The sequence below is a fragment of the Mauremys reevesii genome, linkage group 11 (assembly GCF_016161935.1).
Source record: "Mauremys reevesii isolate NIE-2019 linkage group 11, ASM1616193v1, whole genome shotgun sequence".
NCBI lineage: Eukaryota > Metazoa > Chordata > Testudines > Geoemydidae > Mauremys > Mauremys reevesii.
In genome coordinates, this window is record NC_052633.1 from 12,840,592 (window position 1) to 12,853,070 (window position 12,479).

Genomic DNA, 12,479 nt, shown 5'->3' on the forward strand with positions numbered 1-12,479 from the left:
TTAATCCCCTGAGCCATTCTGTCATGCTGTGCCCTGGTTATTCTTGCTAGTGGAAGTTGTTTAGCCTGCACCTGCTTGTTGGAGAAACGACAATGCACCTGTCTTTGTCCCTGTGATGGGGTCTAATCCCCACATGGGCCCTGAAAGGGCTGAATTAGGTCAAGTGGGCCCAACCAGTCAATTAAGCTGCAGATGGGGGAGGGATATAGGCTGTTTGGAGGGGGCTAATTAGAAGGAAGCTCACCTGTGAGGGAACAGGTGCAGCTTCTATAAAGCCAGGAGGCTGGAACTAGTGCAGGGAAGCTGCATGGAGGAAGCCTGCAGTCCTCTCTCCCTGAGGAAAGGGAGAAGAAGTCTGATAAGAGGGAGTCATGGGGTGAGCACAGTAAGGTTGGGGTAAATGCAGACCTTAACTGTTCATTACAGGGCCCTGGACTGGAACCCAGAGTAGAGGGTGGGCCTGGCTTCCCCTAGCAACCACTGCAGAGTGCCGTTGCTAAGGGCAGTGGATATGAAGACTGCAGGAGTCACTGTGGAAGTGACATAGTCAGGGCAGCGGGCATGAGGACTGCATGATGCTGCCTATGGAGAAAGACCTTGAAAGACCACCCCAGAAATGGAAACGGCAGAGTGACCAGGCCGCAGGGCTGAGTCATGAAGAGGAAGTGGCAGCTCCTGGAGCACGACGGGGCTGCAGACTGAGTGATGGAGCGCAATTGCAGGAAGGGGTGTTGGCCTAGAATCCCCAGAACCGCCAGGAGGAGGCATCGTCTAGCAGTGAGTAGAGCCCTCCCCTCCCCTATCACCACCTCCCATTCACACATGCGCACACACCCAGCTCCCAGACCCACGCCTTCTTCACAGTGCTGCGGCAACCTCACAGTCAAATCCAGATGAACACATCTCTCTCAACTGGCCTGGAAAAACTCATCAGTTATGTTGTTACTGATTTTTATTGTTATTTTTTACTCCATCAAGGTCCAGCTAAGCACATGCCATTGAAGTTCATGGAACTACTTGTGTGCTTGAAGCTAAGCACTTGCTTAAGTCCTTTCATGGACTGTCTGTGGCCTACATTCAAAAGGAAAAACCAGTGTAGAAGCTGAAGGTTCAGTAGTTTGATACACTGTAAAATCCATCAGGGATAGACACACTTTGGGAGCCCAGTACAAATAATGGAGCAGTATCCATTGAAAATCAATGATGCACATTCACAAGCTGCTCAAGAGGTGGGGTTTTCCAAGCTCTTCTCTTCCAGCATGAAACACAGCTTTCATTTCTGTGCCATGAGGACAAGCTTAATGCCACGAGGACTCATTTTTAGGCCTTTCCTGCCCACTTATGCCCAGCAACTCCCACTGCATGGCAATGCTCTAATTTCCAATTCCTGTGGTTAGAATGGCAATTCTACTCACTGTGGTAACCTACTAATAGCTGATGTGTGTGTGCATATACACACATGCAGGGGAGGAAAGAGAAGCTGAGCTCGGCTGGCTTGCAACAGCTACTGCTTTTTAAAGCACAGGTACCATGTCGTTGTTCAGCACTCAGAAAGCTGCTGTCTCAAATTTGTAAAGTCACTCTTCTTGTATTTCTGAGCAGCTGTGCATAAGTGATGGATCGCTTCTTTGTCCTGTCCATGCTAGCAAATAATTAAACAGACAAACTAGTGAAATGTTTGTCAGAAGATGTTTAATTATGGCTTGTAAAATTACCAGATCAGTGAGTGTATGAGGGATACATAGTGGAGCCCAAAATCATTTTAGCCTCCAGTTTGCCAGTAGGAACCCCAACTAAAGCACAAAGGATATAGAGTACTGAAACCAGTCCGAAACTGTTTTCTCCTACTGTTGGGGACAGAGCAACCCCTACCAGACCTATGATCTGGTTTCATGGGAGCAATAGTAGAACCATGTTTTAACAATGTTTTCAAACATGACAATTTCTTAGTCTAGAGTAGGATATACCATTATTCATTACATATATCCTTCACTTCCACTCCCAGCCTCTTCAAGAGCTCCCGGACACATGGGGCTAGTTTGCTAAATGCATGATATCCTCTTTCCATTCTCACTTTCTGTCACACAGCAGAGGTGGGGTGTGTTTGTGTGTGTATGTGCGTGTGTGTATGTCTGCGTGCACGTTAATTCAGCACTTTCATCAAGAAATAGCAACTGTAAGTAGTTTTACCAAACAAAATTTACTGTTGATTAATAGTTATTAATTGATATTTCTCACCAACAGTATCCCATAAAAGGAAATATTTAGAAATAAAGAAAACAAAAATACATTGAAATAGACACAGGTCAGAGTTAAGGTTCTTGAGATGTGATATAGTAGCACTTAATGGTAGCATATTTAGTCATTTTGCTATGGGTTTCCTAGTCATTAATGAGAATTGCTGAAGTCCTGCTGTATGTGCAACTGAGAAATAATATAAACAGAGAAAAAATGTCTGTCCACATATATCTACTTAATTTAGCCAAACATTTGATAACAAATTTTAGTTTCCAATGACACTTAAGTGTAGCATTGGAAAAGTATGAAGACCTTTTTTTTTTTCAAGCATACAAGGGAGACTCAACATCAGCTTTCTAATAGGATCTTGGTGTATCCTTAACTATGGAAAGGCAGTAGAGAAACAATTCGACTATTTTAGGAATAATGGGGTAGTTGAGCCTCCCCACCATGCATCTTATATCCATATTCACACCAAGACATTAAATTATTTGCCATATATTTTCTCTGAATAATTCTTAGTCTGTGCCTGGCTTGCAAGATATTTGATGTGAGAAAACTATTAAAAATTAGAGCAGTCATGATGGGATGTACTTCATATATTATAATTAATATTAATTTGTTTATCATAGCACCTATAAGCCATAATCCTGCAGTAAGACACAATTGTACTAGAAGCTGTACAATCACAGAACAGTGCAGTTTTTATTGCTTGGTAGATTAAATGTAAATCTTAGAATCAATTGTATGGTGTTAATATTTTTAACTGCAAACATGACATCTGTTTTCAGTGAATATTCTTCAGTGTTTAAAAATTTAGGATGAAATCCTGGCTCCCACTGAAAGAAATGGCAAAATTCTGACTAGGGCTGGTCAATTTTTTTTGTCAAAACTGGTTTTTATGGAAAATTGGGTCTTTGATTAATCAATTTTTCTTTCTCCAAAAATTTTGATATTTTGTCAAAATACTGAAACCCTCCATATTTCTATACAAAATGGCATGGCATTGCCTTGCCTCATGGAAGTTGTAGTCCTGTGTGCCCATTCTCCTCCATTGGCTGGACTTTCTTTGCAGACTACATCTTCCATGATGCACCATGTTCTCTCCTGTGGGTGAGGGGAGGTGGTGAGTCATAGAAGTCCTTGGCAGTGGTGTATCATGGAAGTCAGAGTCCAGCCAGAGAGTCCAGCCTGTGGAGGAGAATTGGAGGGAGCATAGGGAATGTAAAATGTAATTCCCATGATGCACCATAGTGTTATTTTGAATTAAAATATTTTGGTTTTGGCCAAAAGGTTCCCTAAAAGAAACTAAATTTTCTGCAGAAAATGTAGAGAAAAATGAAAATGTTTTTTCAGAAATTTTCTATGGGGGAGGGAGGAATATTTTCTGATTAGCTATACTGCTGACAGTAAACTTGTTTCTAGGATAGTTAACTCAAAAGGGGTTTTAACATAACCACGGTGAATTAATTTAAAAACCCAGATGAATTTTAGTGGAAAATCTTTTATGGTATTGGTCCAGTTTCATGACCTTTGGATATTTATTTTTGCAATATTGAAGCTACACATCCTGAGTTACTGGGCCAGATCCTGAGCTGGTTTAAACCTTTGAAGCTCCATTGATGTCAGTTCAGATGCCCTGACAAATATCAGATGAGACTTCCGGCCCAATAGGTTTATTTTGCACTATGTTATAAAGTAAGGGCTTGTCTATATGCAAAAGCTGTACAACTTTAATTATAATGATATAGTTAAAGCAGTTGTACAACCCTCTCATATGGATCAATTATATCAATATAAATACGTTGATAATGTTCTAGCTTATCCAGGAGTCAGCTATACTGATCAATTAAGTATATCACTATAACTGCTTCCCTAGTAGGGGATGGACTATTTCAGTAGACTATCATACCCTTAAGCAAAAGTGTATGTAAATCAGGCATATCTGATTTAAAAAGTGTAGGCTTTTCAGTTAAGATGTTCCTTCAGGAATGAGAAAACAAACCATTCCGCTTGAAACAAGCTGATACCTGAATCCATGGAAACAACTCCACAGCTCTGTTCATTGTGTTTATACAGTAATTAAGGGTGGATTCTAAAAGAACTGGAGCATGGCACCTCTGACCGCTCTTTGCATTCAGAAACTGGGAACATGAAAGCCACATTGTTAAATTTAGCCAGTGGCATTATTCTAAATCAAAATCGTCAACTCCAGCCGGTAGGACAAGTGGAGCTGAGAAAACGTGGACTGTTAGTTTCCGCCTTTGAGTGTATCACTCATAAAAAGGAGACAAATTAGTGGATGAGTGACAGTCAAGGTGTTTTCAAAGAAGTCCATTTTTATATGGTATTTGAAAGGTCATTAAACAAGGGAGCTTGACACCGGATCTGTGCCATGAATGAATATCTTCAGAACAACTTCAATTCTTATTAGTAGTGGAAGAGCCCCCCAAAGATCTGGACTGGGGGCCCAGTTGTGCTGGGTGTTGTACAAACACAGAGGAAAATGCTGTCCACCCTGCAGTGCTTGCAATCTTGTTTAAGTCATTGACACAACAAGCAATTGTAATGATAGGTGAGTAGTGTGGAGGGAATGCACTCTGAATGTGACACGTTCACAACCCACACCATGTGTCATACAATATTTGCTAAAGGGGCACTCCAAGCCTTTAGTCCAGGATTTTGGGGTTTTTTTCTTGTTCCACAAAGAGTTAATTAAAAGTGAGAAGGATGTATTTCTTTTTGGCATTACCCATCGTGTCTTGGTGCAGTGAGAGATTCCCTGTTCTCTCCCTCGTTTTCATTTAAAATTATTAGTTCCATCGTGTTTTCAAAGATATGGGACTTCAGTGCAATTAAAAGATTCCAAAGTGGCAACCCAACACACCAGTAGAGCAAGATTCCAGCTTTCCATGGTAACAGCCTCATATTTTGCCAATCCCTCCTAGTTCACCCAGACAACCCTAATCCTCACCTTTACCTGAAAAGGCGCCCAGTTCTGTTATCAGAAAAGATCTCTCTTGAGCAAATATTTACAAGAGTGTGCTTCAGGGGTATTTTTGTTTCTTTTTTTGGGAGTGAGCAAACGAAGGCTGGTTCCACTCAGTGCCCTAGCATCACATGTCATGGAGATGATTACAAGGATATACATGGTCTGCACTCCAGCATTTACTGCCCAACCTACATGTGGGTTCACGAGGGGATGACTTCCCTGATGAACACAGAGCTACGGTTGCTAAGGTTGACCTGATATTATTCCTTATTGCCATGAGTTGCAAGTTCCTTGCTGTGCATGGCAGATATCCAGAAACATTCCTTATTAGTTACAACATCGTTCCACGTACAATGGCAGGCCTTACCTTTTCTTTTGCTTCCATGAACTTTTTAAATAAATGTCAACATGATTCACATGGGAGGAGACGATCCTGTGCTCCCCACTGAGGGACTTTGCATTGGAAGATGAAATGATGTGATGCTTAGCCAGTTGTTGTTAATGTGCCTCATGTCTAACATCACTGTATTATTGGTCTGAAGGCAGCAAACTGGTTGGTTTGTACAAAACAAATGACTAAGGATATGGGAGGGTTTCAGTTTATGTAATGACATTGTCCTGGCAACCTGCATTACTGAGCCTTAAACAATTCTTCACTTTTGTGAAATAGGTCCTTACCCATTAGCTCATCCTATCAAGGGACACACACTCCTACATGTGCTATGGATGCCACTGAAAACCCAATGGAGACAGATCTCTGTCCCAGAACACTTGCATTCTGGACATGATAAGCAAGTGCGGATATAACATACACAACGAAGGGAGCAGGGCAAAATAGGATGCAGGTAACAGATCCATGGCCCCATGTTTGCCCCTTGTAAGCATGCGTACATCTCAGTGGTTCAAATATTTCTTTGTCAAACCTACACCCTCCACTCACTGAAGTCACTGCAAAAGCTCAGCTTCTGCAGCATCACCTAAAAAAACCAGTGTGTTTACTCTTTAAGCAATCAACTTCTAGAAGCATCCAAGCATCAAGGGCAGTGTGGAAGAAGGAACAGAGTTGTTTGTGTGAACAGATAAAAAAGAGGTATGGAGGCTGGCGTCCAGGTTGTATGATGTAGGGTTTGAAAGCAAGGACAAGATGCATGCACAGCAGCATGTAGTGCCAGGGAAGTGTGCTCTAGTTAAAGCAAGAGGCGAAAGATGATTTTGGCAGCAATATTTTTGGCTGGACTGGAGGGAGGCAAAATCAGGCACAAAATGCTTCCTAGCTGTGTGCTCCAGTTTCCTCATCTGTGAAATGTAAACAATATTGGTAAACCCTGACTTCTAAACCCCAAATATCAGTGTCTGAGTTATCAGAAATTCATATTCCGCCTTATATCTGAATTTCATACTGAAACCAAAAGGAATGTTTTAAGAAAGTTTTTTAATGTGTTTGAGACCTTCTTAAAACCAGGGTTTATTTGTGCTTAACCACCTCACCAGGGTGCTGTGAGGCTAAATTAATTGTTTGTGAAGAATATTGAGGTCCTCAATGGAACTGCAAAGTACCCTTTGAAAAATAGCAGGTTCCCCATCAGGAAGGTTGTTCTAGTGACTAGGGCACTAGCCTGGAACTCTAAAGAAGTGGATTCAATCCCCTGCTCCACCACAGACTTCCTGTGTGACCTTGGGCAAGTCACTTAATCTCTCTCTGCTTCAGTTCCCCATCTGCAAAATGGGATGATGTGCAGCTAAATGCATGAAAGCTTGTGAGGTGTTCAGGTATTACAGTAATGGTGGGAATATACATGCATTAGATTAAAAACCCATGGATCACTTAACTGTAGGTAGATTTATCGACAACTATTCAATCCATATTAAAACCACTTTATTAGTGGGTGTAGGATTAGGGGTATCTGAAGGAATGAGATATTGTGGGGGGGGGGAGAATTTGAAATAGCATTATGTTCTCCTTTCCATTCCCTCATACCCTCTCCCACACAGCAAGAGGGGATGACCATTGCATGTGCTGTTTTTCAGTACAATGAAAACGTTATAGGTTAAGTGCAACTGGATCTTAGATCAGTTTCTATCTTTCTACACCACCCTTACTTCCATCATGCTACATGAGGTTCAAATATCACAACCTGTTTTAAACAGGAGGCATTTGTCAAAGAAAACAACTACAGACTAAAGGCACCATGAGGATTCCACTCAGCTTGACTCTCAGCTTTGTCTCCTTTCTTTACCATGAACCACATCCTGTCCAGAACTCCTTATGGCACACAGAGACATCTAGTGGCTGAATAATATACTTAAAGTAAACATTATAATAATATGCACAAATGTGAAATACAACCTCAGAGGAAGACAGCTCTGTTTAAACAAATTGGCATCCATTAGTTAAAAATTGGGGTATACCTTGTAAGTCAGAAAGGTTGCCAATGCCATGATTTAAAAAAAAATGGGTTCAGATGCAGACCTAAACTTTACAGCTGGCCTTGATGCATATGCAGTTGAATTTGAGGGCCTAATCCTCAACTGGTGTAAATTGGCACAGGTCTATTGAATTCATCCCAGAGAAAGATTTGGCTACATCATGGTATTAAGGAAGCCGTGATCCAAACACTCCCAAATTTCGGAGAAGTTTGCCCCCGGATTCCGTTCCACAACTTTTTGGCTCAGATCCATGTCTGTTTATACAGGGCAGAGATGATGTAAAACTAAAAAGGGGAAAGAAAAAAAGTATGCGTCCCATCCATGTCTGTTTATACAGGGCAGAGATGATGTAAAACTAAAAAGGGGAAAGAAAAAAAGTATGCGTCCCATCCATGTCTGTTTATACAGGGCAGAGATGATGTAAAACTAAAAAGGGGAAAGAAAAAAAGTATGCGTCCCATATTCTTCTCTAAGAGCAGAATTGCAACCTGTGAAATGATTGGTGCTTCAGTGATTGTTTTCAATCACTTCTGAGTAATCATCTCAGCAGGATGTTGTCTCATGGATCATATCACTCAACTTTTTCAGTGGTACTTGTAAAGTTAACCAAAGACTGGACATCTGCTCTTTGGTAACATGGCTCATTTTGCCTCTCTTAATAGACTCCCTACATAGGGGTGATTTTCATATAATAAGCTATATTGGTGCATCTTTGACAATTTTGCCTGTATTCACTCCATTATTCCCTGTCCACCAAGACTATGCCTAGTTGAGCACCATCAGACAGCCTCCATTATCCCTGTTAATGTTCTAAGTATATTGTGTAAGTACCCATATGATGACTGCATGTCTGAGATGTTTGCATTCAGAGTCAAAAACCCAGACGTATGTGAGCAACTTCCATTGACTTCGATGGGATGTGAATGTACATCTCCTGAGAGACACGGGCACCAGAAAATCATAGCCATATAACTGTTTGACTTCTTAGTATGTATATTCCACTTGGGGAGCCTAGGCTTTATAAACACCTAGGAGTCTCCCTAGATTATAGGCCTCCTACATGTATGTTCCTTTGAAACCTTTCAGGTACTGGTGTGTGGGATTTCAAAAAGCACCAGGGATTTCAAAAAGCACCAAAGTGTTAAAGCCCTGTTGAAATACTCTTATTCTGGCAGGAGAAGAAGATATTCCACTTAATGGGAGGAGTGGGGAAATTAGGATGTAGCTCTTCATTAAAGGAGCTTTATGTTCACTGGTAGAGCAGCGATTCTCAAACTGGGAGGAAATGGAAAGGTGTTACAATCACTTTCCATACTGTTAGATGAGGAGGGGCGCCTGGTATGGAAAAGAGGGTCCCAGTACAGCAAAAGTTGAGAACCACGGGTTTAGAATACTAGTAATGGGACCCAGAGCCTTTCATGGCTGGGTCACTAGTTCTAATGTGGCTAAGGTAGGTGACTAAGAGTTACATGTTAAAAGTTGATGGCTGTTCAGTGGTCTATGTGGAGCTAGTTGATGGTTCCTAACAAAGAGAGATACATCAGAGAAACCACCACCACATTAATGGGCACTTCCAACAGCAAGGACAAGGGCTGAAGTGGCATGGAGGATGAACTAGTCACTAAATCCCCACCTCCAGGATATGGGTAAGGTGCTATGTGGCGAAGCTCACCCGGCCATCACCTCAGCTGTTTATAGATAGACGATTTCAGCCTCCAGCACTGTCAAATTCTGTTACCACAAAAAGCTTAATCCAGACCCTTTGGAGTCAATGGAAAGATTCCCATTAACTTCAGTGAGCTTTGAATCAGGTGCAATATTCAGAAAGAATGAAATTTATCCCTGTGCAGAGAAGCAAACCAAAGCCTGTGCCCCACTGAATTCCTCATAATGGGGAGGAAGTGGAACATGTATGCTGTATAACATTGTGCTGGCTGGCTGCATGCTGGTGAATTTCACCCCAGAATAATTTTCTCAAAATATCTATTTAAATTAATACTCTCGTATTTTAAAGCAAAGAGACATTTGACCAATTTTCCCTGAAACTAAAATAAGATATAGCTTATTCCACATATAAGGTATTGATAAACAGGGCTTTTGTAAGGACAAGGTGACTCACTGCTCCTGGATTCAGAAAAAAATGAACATATAAGCAATTACAGGGGTGTGAAATATTTTGTTCCTTAATAGCCTGACAGTTTTGACAGCTCTTAGATTATCTTCCCAAAACTCTCGTAATCTTCCCACTTCAACATTAATTTTTATTGTACTTTTCTATTAATAAAATCATTTATAATTGGAGAAAGTCTGTGTGATCTGTAAACTGAGCTATTTAAAACAGTGCAGGAGCCTTTTCTTCCTAAGGAAAATAAATGGCAACAATATGAAAATTTCAAATCACATTCCTACAGGTTTTTGTTTTAAAGTTTATTATTCTGTTTTAAAAAGGGGACTGGGAAAATAGCTGCTATTTCAGTCTTTTCTATTGCTTCAACATTTCCCATTATAAATTAGTGTTTATTAGTAATTTAGCACAGTCAGATTATTTTATTTTTAAAGGTGCATAAAAATAATCTGGAACTATAAATGTGTATTTTTTTATTGAATTTTTCTTCTACAATCCAACACATCACTAATTTGTTGGTTTTGTTTTTATTATTTGTATTCCAGTAACGCCACTTAGAGGCATTATGGTATTATTGTTAGGGTGACCAGACAGCAAATGTGAAAAATCGGGATGGGGGTAGGGGTTATAGGAGCCTATATAAGAAAAAGACCCAAAAAGTCGGGACTGTCCCTATAAAATCGGGACATCTGGTCACCCTACGTATTGTGGACTGAATGAGGCAGGGGTCCGGTGGGAAGGGAAAAAAGCATGTGATCATATGTGTATGCATTATGGTACAGTCCATAATTACAAGAGGGGCGAATTTGAATTTGCAAAGGCAACATTAATGGTGATATTTCCTAATTTTTGAGTGCTTAACTTTTCAAACTTCCTGTTCTATTAGAATACTTTTATGTGGGTAATTATAATATTTCACTGGAATCTAGAGGTTGAGCTGGGGCCCTGTTTTGCTAGGTGCTGTGCAAGCATAGGGTAGGAGACAGTCCAGGCTCTGAAGAGCTTATGGTCTAAATAAACCAGAGACAAAAGATGAAACAAGAAACAAAGGCAAATCTCAGGTCTACTAAACCCCGTCCAATCCACTGAACTACGTTTTTAAAAGTTGCCTTTTAATGCCTTTCAGTCAGAGCTTCATGACACTTCTCCTCTTGGAGGTGAACTATGGTGGGGGTTATTTATTTCACATGTGTTAGCCTCAGTGTGGATTGGTTTGGGTCTCAGATCCAAACCGATGAGTTTCTTATGGTTAATTTCCCAACTAAGTTATAACTCCATCCCCTGCATTTGTGGGGGGTGAGGAGTTCACCCAAAACTCAGCTAACGTTTTTCCCAAACGTCCGCTCAGATTCCCAACAGCAGATGGAACCCAACCATCCTCAGATACAGAGGGAATTTAGATTTTGAGCCAGACTTTAAAGTTTAGGGCAGCTTTGCTTGTTTGTGCTTTCCGAAAAACTTTAGGCAAACCTGGGCAGAGTTCTGGGTTTGTAACAATGCCAAACAAGGCCAGTTTAATCTGGGTCAGGTTTCCTCCAAACTTTAGCGTTTAGTTAATTGACATTAATAGTTGCAACTTTTAAAAGGATTACTCAAAATGAAAATGTCTTTTGCAACTGTGGGCTTGATTCATCAACATCCTCGTGCTTTTTCAGGCCAGCTAAACTGGTTCAAAGGGTACAGAGGGTAGACATGAGCCCCTGTGATGCTGGAGGCTCCTATGCTGGGGCAGAGCTGCCTCTGAAGAAGCTAGGGGTGCAAGGATTGCCCCAGGGTAGGGCATAGGCCATGGTGGGAGTACTGGATGTACGAGGAGGTGTGGTTGGGGTAGACCTGCACCCTGGTCATTATGCACTGCTATAATGGCCCTTAAGAGCCATTACAACAAGAGTGCAAATTCTGGGAGCCCCCAGGGCTATTCTAGTGTGTGCTGGAGGCTGCTCCAGCCCCCATAAAGGCCAGAATAGAAGGAGGATCAAGCCACCTCCTCCCAGTTCCTTCACTGGTACCTGCAACAGTGGAGGGAAGAATCCTACGTTCCACACAGACACATGGAATAATGGCCATATGCTGCATTTTTGGCTAGAGCTTAAGAAATGTTCAGCATTGTAAGAGTTAATTGAAAAGACCCCTCTCTCCCCCCATCACTTAATGACCACTTTAAGTCTGTTAAAGAAAGTTCAGTTGAGTCCCAGGCCTTTGCATTTTTCAGAGGTGTTTGGCGGGTCTATTAAAGTCTGTCTAGAAGGAATTTCATTACAGCTACTAGACAATAATCCACTAAAGCCGCCACACCTCTTCTGGGCTGTAAAACATTGAAAGGATTAGATCAGTTGCCTTGCCCCTAATGGATTTCTGGAGAACCTGGACAAACTCTTGCAGATTGTGTTGAGTTTAGCAAAAGGGTTCGTTTTAAAAAAAACCAACATATAGAGCAGATAAAAAGATTCTAGTCAAGACGTTAATGTAAATAATTAGGTTTTTTTTTTCTCCCCAATAGTTTTCATCTGTTTTTTGGGGGAAAACATTACCCCTGGGATTCAGAGTTTTGGTTGCCAATGAGGTGACGGTGTCTAATATGCTGTATCATCATTTGTATTGCAGTAGTGCCTAGTAGCCACAGTCATGAACCAGAACCCCACTGAGCTAGATGTCGGGCAGACACCAAACACAGAAGTTTATAATTTAAGTAGTATG

The 12,479-nt window shown here is 41.2% G+C and overlaps 1 protein-coding gene across 1 annotated transcript in view; it reads left to right on the forward strand.

The window, feature by feature from the left end:
* Nucleotides 1-516: 516 nt before the first annotated feature.
* Nucleotides 517-12,479, forward strand: part of ERBB4 (erb-b2 receptor tyrosine kinase 4) — a 1,095,893-nt gene continuing 1,083,930 nt past the window's right edge. The window contains exon 1 of the mRNA XM_039494132.1: nucleotides 517-777. The gene's annotated coding sequence lies outside the window, so the exon portion shown is untranslated. The remainder of the gene's footprint in view (nucleotides 778-12,479) is intronic.